Here is an 8482-nt window from a genome sequence, read left to right on the forward strand (position 1 = left end):
AATCACGTCTGGATATTTTTTTCTCTGACTCAATGTCTTTCACTGCTCACAGCCAAGCTGTCTCGTAAGTCAGTTTTCTTGTTTGAGAGCCTTCCTGTCAGGGAAAAAAGCAGAGGGCACTTGTGCCCTTTTACTATGACAATATGCATCTGTGTTACCGGTAACTTCTCTGCACTCACTGTAAAAGCAGCTGAACCCCATGCCCCAGGAAATCTGGCTCCCACGGTGCCTCTGTGGGGGCTTGACAAGAAACAGTACAAAACCGATGCCTTTATGTGGCTGCAAATCAAGATTTTGCTGTATCCATGAACCCCTTCAGCATCACGATATGAATCTTTTTATACCTGTGTTTATTTGGTATATGACAAAACAGATACTAGCCAAGTAAGAAGAGAGATTTTAAAAGCCTATTTTATCATCAAGTGTCAATTTACATCTAATGGTAAAGCCTTTGATAGTGAACATTTATTCAGAAGCTATCAAAGAGAATTAGCTCCCTAATTTTTAAAGAAAATTGTGCATATCTGACAGGGCAAAAGATATATGGCTCACTGAAACCTATCCATATACTCCTAGGGAGACTGTAATTACTTTAGGCAAAAGTACATTAACTTCTCAAGATACCAAGACATGCACACTGTTAATGCAAACACGTCGATTATAGAGTTGTCTCACTCACTCAATATTCATTAACTCTAGCTATGGAGAGAGTATTGCTCATGGATGGAAACCATTAGACTGAGGGTTCAAGGGAACTGTCCCAGAAATGTTAAAAGTAATAGATAGAATTTCACACATCAAGACATATACAAATTTTCTCCTGCAAATATAAAAATCTATATGAAATTAAAGTGAAGAATCAAACAGGAAACAGTAATATAGCTGGGGCTATTGCCTGCTATGGGGAAGACAGCCACTGGATCCTCTGCCTTACATGTGACCACATCTCACGAAAGTCTTAGAAACTTCACCGAAAGATACAGTGAGAGGCTTACATTTCTAATTAAGTAAAATGCATGGGCTGCGTAACAGATTTTGTCACTTACTGGTACTTCATTTCAGGCTGTTTACTTGCTTATTATGAATTTGTTTCATTCTGAAAATGCTGGAAGTCTAACCTGAAATACTGAATGTCAATAATAAACTCTGGGAACAACAGAAAATATATTTCCTGTCTATTTCTGTTCTAAAAATTAATTATACATAAACGTGTATAAAACGAGCTTCTGCTGAGTACTGTCATTAGAAATTAAACTCTCACTTGGGTTAGCTGGCTTTTCTAAAATGCTATATTTTCCCACAAATCTTTTGGTCGAGAACCCTGGAAGCAAGCTTGGTGAGCACATAAAAGTGCTTCGGCTACTGATCGAGGCAAAGCAGCTTTGAAATTAGAAAAGGAAGGAAAAACACAAATAATTAACTTGCTAATTGTTTCCTTTAATGTGAACGCTAGCCACTGGAGATACCTTAGCAGAGGCCAATGAAGTTCTTTGCAGTCTTGGGCAGGCTAATGCCAACCCAGCCTTTGGGGGGACTGTCCCCGTGAGGCCGACAGCACAGTCAGCCCCTGCAGCTTTTGCTCTCTAGAAACTTAGAGCAAGCTTTTTCTCCAAGGTGAGAATGAGGGTTAGCAGTCATGTTTGAACCTCTTTCTACTTCTAAGCATTTGAAAGTCTACTTGACCTTTCCAAGTTCACACTAGGAGTACTTGCCTGGCATCTGCTCCACGAAGCCCTGGCCTTATGGCAGGTGCCAAGGATCCCTTGCCTATGCTTCTCTTATGTTTCCCAAGCCACATGGTCTCACTCTGCTGCCTTTACATTTCTGACTACAAAGACTTGCAGCATCTCTTTCCGAATTAAATTTTGGGAGCTGAGTGGTTCCCCCATTCCCCAATGGGAAAATACAATCGTATAAAGACTCCTGAAACAAAGAAATCATTTGACCTTCTTAGAAAAGCTGAATGAAATTGGAAAGGAAGGCATCTCTGCTGCCATAAACGAGTCTGCAAGTGCCTGTGGAAAGATCCAGGACTCATTGTCATTGATCCCTGGGGCCTAGCACAGTGCCTGACATATTAGAGACACTCAATGCATGTTATTTCAAATGGAAAATTTTAAATGACATGTTGGTGTTGCTGCTATTGGCAAAAGAATATTGATTGCCACTGAATTTCATAGCAGTTATTGAATCCAACAACCTGAGGTTAGGGTTAGAGGCTTGAAAAGACCTCACCTTTGAAGGAGTAGTAAGTAGCATGTTATCCAAATCCCCTCATACTTATAAAGGCATGGTGAACTTGTAATTGATCAATTTTGAGGGGTATGGATGGAAAGAGGAGATTTTTGAGTTAATCCTAGCCAGCGACTGAGGATAAGTGACAGGGTCTATGTTCAAAACAGGGCATTTGAACTATGCTGATGGCTTTTCAGTGGTCAGAGGTTAAGAGCAAAGTTTCAGTTCCATCAAAGAACTTGACTGAAAATCAAGAAGGACAGAATTTCCATCTTGTGCAGGGTCACCCTCTGGGGGTGGGAAGGAGGTTGCAGCTCTTAGAGCTGCCTTATGTAAGCCAGTTCAACTCTAGATCCCTCCTCCCCGTGGACAGAAAGACCCAGTCAGGCTGGACAGCCAATCAGAACCAAGCCTAGTCTTCTCGCCCACCAGGGGTGGGAATCTAAAGTTGGTCTGGCTTACCTGATTGGCTCAGGACTGAAGGGGCTGAGCCTGAGGTTTAAATGTCATGAGCACCTAAATGGGGCTAGGGAAGGTAGAGACTGGCGGTCTCTTCCATTTGAAATACATGTTCCAAGCAGTGGTGAAAGTGACTCTACAATAGACATTTAAAACCAGGTGCTTGGTAAAATTATAATGAAAATAATTAAGTGACTAGAAAAGGATGCCCCACAAAAATAAAAGCTCCAAACTGTTAAGACAAATGATGTTGTCAGAAAAAAATTCTGGGAGTATTTTACATTCATTTCCATTAGATTCTTTTATTAGACAGAAAAAAAAAATGCGAGATAGAAAAAAGAACATGGCTTTATTATCCAAGAGACCTAGGTTCAAATCCCAACTCTTTCACTGCCTATCAATATTTCTAGGCATGTAACCTCAGTCTATTCATTTCACTGATCCTTGGCTTCTTCAAATGTAACACTGGGATAATAAGAGCTGCTTCAGAGGATGGTTATGTGAAAGAAGCTGCAGAAGCTCAGTTAACTTAGAGTACAGATCACATGGTGTAGAAGTGGTCAAAGCCTTGATTTTAGAGCCAGATTGCCTGAGTGTGAATCGCAGTCAATTGCTACCTGTTGGGTAAGTTACTTAATTTCTCTGTGCCTCAGCATTCTTACCTATAAAATATGGCTATTAATATTACCTATCTCATGGAGATATATAATTAATGAATTAATGTATGTAAAACTCAGCCACCTCAGGATAAGCTGCAAATAAGCCCTGGCCAGAGCTGGGCTGAGTCCTTACCACCCTGGCTGTTAGCGCCACAGCTTGTGAATCTATGCGCACTTACTGGTGTTTCTCTAAGCTTGTTTGTTTGGTGGGAGCAGGCGGGCCACAGGGTGGGGTCGGGTGGGGTGGAGTTGGAAGGAGATTCATTATGGCTCATCGCATATTGGGTACCTTTGTTAAGTCGCCTTGGGGCAAACAAAATATAGACTATTGAAATATGGAATTTGAAACGCAAAGTACTCAAACTCAAGGAAGTCAGTCTCCATGATGAAGGAACCAGTAGCAAAAACGGAATCAGAAGAGCAGCAGAAACATTCTAGAGATGCTTCTGCCTTCAGATACATTCTCACCTCTGGACATAATCAGCATCTGTTCCCTCCGCCACCCCACTCTAGATGTGTGAAAATCCTGACTTGTTACTGCCTAGAGGGTAGTTAGCTGGAAGGAATCCAGGGGAAATTCCAGCCCAGTGGTCACACATGGTGGGCCACTTTTAAGAGACGCTGCCTTCTTCAGGCCATGCCTAGATGTTGACAAAATACTGATAAGAGATATCCATGAGGAAGGACAACAAATATCCTGAAACTTTTTCTGACCGTTATCCATGAAAACATTTTATAGGCATGTGAATAATAAAATTGCTCATTTGAACGTTCTCGGTGGCGATGGAAGCTGTCTTACCAGTGTGGCTGCCACAACTCACACTCTTCTCTCCTCTCAAGAAACCACTTCAGAAGACGAGTTGGTGAGAATGACATTACAGGGTTAAACTTGTCTACGCCACGACCACGAACTGTAGGCAAACGTCGGGACTTTATTTCTAGTGGCAATAAATTATTTACCTCAGAATCGACTCAGGCACACCCGTGTGTAAAGTAGCATGGTTTAGAACTCCCGCCTAGTCTGACACTTCCGTTTTGTAGTTAATAAAAATGATGCTCAGGAAGCATAAACTGCTCGAGGTCACAGAGCTAGAGAGGAGCAAAGCCACCACCCACTTGAAACAATGTCTGCTGATTTGCGTCCAACGCTCTTTCTACACGCCACATCACGTTTCCCTCAGCGGAGGCCTCATGTGTTACTCAAGCGAATAACAATTTAGCGGTGCTAGTTGTGACTCACTTTTCCTCCAAGATTCATACCACCTTTCCACTAGGAAGAATCATCTGTCTATTCTCCATTTAGCCACTTTTCCCGGGTGGGTGGCTACATTGCTATTTCAAAATATATGCTATTTATTCTAAAACCTACATTTCATGTTCACATATTAAGCTGCAAATATATGTACCCTGGACTGAAAATACATTTATAAAATATTTGGGCTGAGTGTTGCTTAGACACAATTTGTGTTTTTACAGAATTATTTATTATAGCAGAGAATCTTTAATTCCAATGACAAGACGGCCTGCAGCAATGTTTAATATTCATTCACTTTTATCCAGGCAGAAAATTGACATTAGAACAGGTCTATTTTTATAAAAGGCATTCTAGCTTTTCCAAAGGGAAGAAACTTTTTCAAATATTATTCAAAAATATGCACAGAAAGTATAGCCCCAACTTGTGATATCAAGTGATAACTTTTTATTAGCTACTACATTCAATAAAGCATTTTTTTTTGCAAATATCTTGACTGTGCAGCAGTCCTGAGAGCTGGGTGACTTTGCTAATAAAGAGGACAGACAGTTCAGGCCCTGCCCTGTGTCCTAGACGTAGGTCACAAGAGAAATGAAGGATCTTCCCTCTGAGTGAATTGACAGCCATTTATTTGCTCAAAGTCTAGGCTGCAGATGTTGGAAAATGTCACCCTTCAGAAGGAACAAGGAACTAACCACTGCAGCTTGACACAGGCAGACTGCCAGGAGAGTCATGGTTTGGTGACAGATGGACAATTTTTTTCAACCCCCATACAGAGAGATATACAGACAAGGACAGGAATTTAGGCAAATATACTTGCCCGTTCTTCCCAGAGCCCCAGGCACATGTGAGCAGTGAATTGAGTGTCACCGTGCCCTTGGGTTAGTGCCATCTTTTCCTAAGCTTTGCTCAGCCTATTTGCTGGTCTCTCTTCGAATACTTCATGCCAAGACTGGCTTAACTGAGCAGCTGCCCATCTGGGCTGCTTTCTCAGTGACAAAGAAAAAACCATGAGGTCCAGAGGTATTTGGGGGTGGGGGCGGCTAAAATAAAAGTTTACTTTACAAAACTTTTATCTACTTTTATTTTAGTTCTTGTTAATCAATGAAATTGAATCATCCAGACCCAATGGGGGAGTGTTTTTTTTTTTTTTGATACTTGATCAACTTAAAGCAACTAGTATGATATTAGTTCAGCAAATAAGTAAATATTGAGATGAGAAGATTTATATCATGAAGATAGTAATGTTTCTCCCTGAAATACCATATAATATAATGAAATTATAAGTAGAATCTCAGAGGGTTGAGTGTTCGGTTTGGCACGGTAAGGATTATTTTACTTATTTATTTCTTGAAACTAAGTGAAGTGATTTGATGTTTGCATGGATGAATAAATCTCCAAGAGTATTATGAAATTACAAGAAAGAATAGAGTATTGTGTTTGAGGCTGAGGAGGTAGTTGACTTGTCTTACAACTTTAAAATTTATTTTAAAGTTTCTTTGATCAAACCAACACAGGAGCAATAAATTAACCAATAGAGAATTCAGAAAAAGATCCAAGCATCCGTGGGAAATTGACATGTGACAAAAATGGTCTTTTAATTTAGAGAAGAAAGGAAGGCTTATTCAGTCCTTTCTCCTTTAGCTTAAAGTTTAATAAAGTTTGATACATTTTGCTTGCATCATTGATTAACCATTTTTTAGGAAAGCACATTTGGATCTCATCCCACACCAAGTATAAAAATAAACTCTAGATAAATTAAAAATGTAAATGTTTAAAGATTAAAAAACAAAATGAAACTTAAGAGTCCTTAAGCAAAATAGGAATCTCCAAAGCTATAAAGTGATATCAAAAGACAAATGACAGACTGTAAAATTTTTGCAAATCACGATAGATTGAGAGTTAAATTCTATCATATATAAATTGATCAGAAAAGGCATAGAAAGCAAGATAAAAATGAACAAGGAATGAATACGATTCAATTCTCAAAATACAATTCATAAAAGACAGTCTAGATGGTTAATAAATAAATGAAAAGAGGCTCAACTTCACCAATAGTCTAGAAAATGCAAGTTAAAGGTATAATAAGATGCCATATTTTATTCAATAGATTGGCATTAATTACAAAGAACACTAAACCCCAGTGCAGACCAGGACAAAGGAAAAATTCTGTTGCATGCTACTGTTGAAAATATGAATACCACAGTTTAAAAAGTAATCTACTAATACCTAGTAAAAGAATTGCAATGTGCAACATTATTTGTAGTGACTTCCTTCCCAAAGAAATTTCTGGAAATAAACTGATACCCATCAACTGACAAATAGCTAAATAAATTATAGTACATCATATCGTTAAAAAATAAGTAAAATATGCAAAATATGTAGCTATTAAGAAAATGAGCTAGTGCTGCAGTTATTGACATGGAAGAATATTAATGATATCTAATTTGTTTTAAAAAGTCGGTTATTAAGAAATGTATGGTGATGATTAATTTTATGTGTCAGTTTGGCTAGTCTATGGTACCCAGATATTTGGTCAAACACCAGTCTGGATGTTGCTGAGGAGGTATTTTTTAGGCATGATTAATATTTAAATAAGTAGACTCTGAGTAAAGCAGATTGCTCTCCTTAATGTTGGTCGGCCTTATTCAATCAGTTGAAGGCCATAGGAGAAAAAGACTGAGGTACCCAAAGGAAGAAAGAATTCTGCCTTCAAACTCATGACTGCAGCATTACCTCTTCCCTAGGCCTCCAGCCTGATGGCCTGCTCTATAAATTTCAAACTCGCCAGCTCCCACAATCATGTGAGTCAATCCTTAAAATAAATCTTTCTCTCTTTCTCTTATGACCCACACAACACCCAATGCAGTTGTGACAATTACTTTTCCCATTCTATAGATGAGGAAACTAAAAACAGAGACGTTAATCTACTTGCTCAGGGTCACAGAGTTAACAATTGCTTGAACTCAGTTATAACTAGATGAAGAGAATTTCAAAATGGAGGCCATAGTCATAGATATTAAGGGTCGCCAAGAGTCTGGAAGGATAAATATTAATTGTGTCCCCCCAAAATTCATTGGATTTGGCATTTGGGAGACAGCCTTATCCTTGTTAGGGCCTGAGTTCAATGCCTGAAGAGCAGAGCATGCATAAGAGGAAATGGTAAACACTGACCATTTTTTCAAGAAATGTAATGGTCACGGGTAGGAGACAGGTCTGTCATGTTCCCTTGTCAGAGACTTTCCCTGATCAACTTATCCAAAACAGCATTCTTTCCACCATGTCATTTTCTATTGCTCTTCTTGCTTTATTTTTTCTTCATAGCACTCATTATCATCACTATGTATTGTTTAATATTTGCCTTCCAACATCAAATATGAGCTCCATGAGAAAAGAGACTTTGTTATTGTTCCTTATAATGTCTCCAGCAATTGGAATAGTTGTGGATACATGATAAGAGCTCAATAGAAATTCGTTAAAGGAATTAAGGAATACAGCTGGGAGGCTGTGTACCTCTTTCCAAGAAGCCCATAATTTAATTCTGTGTATAATGTGCACACACGCATGCGCACACACACAACATTCAAGTGAGCACAAGTTAATATAGTGCAAAAATAGAGCACCCAAGCCTCACAAAATAGACTGTGGGTCGAGGTTAACCAGGAAACACTTTGTATAAGTGAAGAGGTTCAAGTGAGATCTTTTGGAAGAGGACAGAAACTTGCAAGAAGGGAAGTGTAAGCGAGGATCTGAAGATAGTGGGTGAGGGAAGGTTGAAACAGAAAGTCATATGAAGATAATCAGTTCTCTGGAGGGCTTAAAATATATTATTAATGAGATCTCTCTCTCTCTCTCTCTCTCACACACACACACACAC

The sequence above is a fragment of the Pteropus vampyrus genome, unplaced genomic scaffold (genome assembly GCF_000151845.1).
Source record: "Pteropus vampyrus isolate Shadow unplaced genomic scaffold, Pvam_2.0 Scaffold180, whole genome shotgun sequence".
Taxonomy (NCBI): domain Eukaryota; kingdom Metazoa; phylum Chordata; class Mammalia; order Chiroptera; family Pteropodidae; genus Pteropus; species Pteropus vampyrus.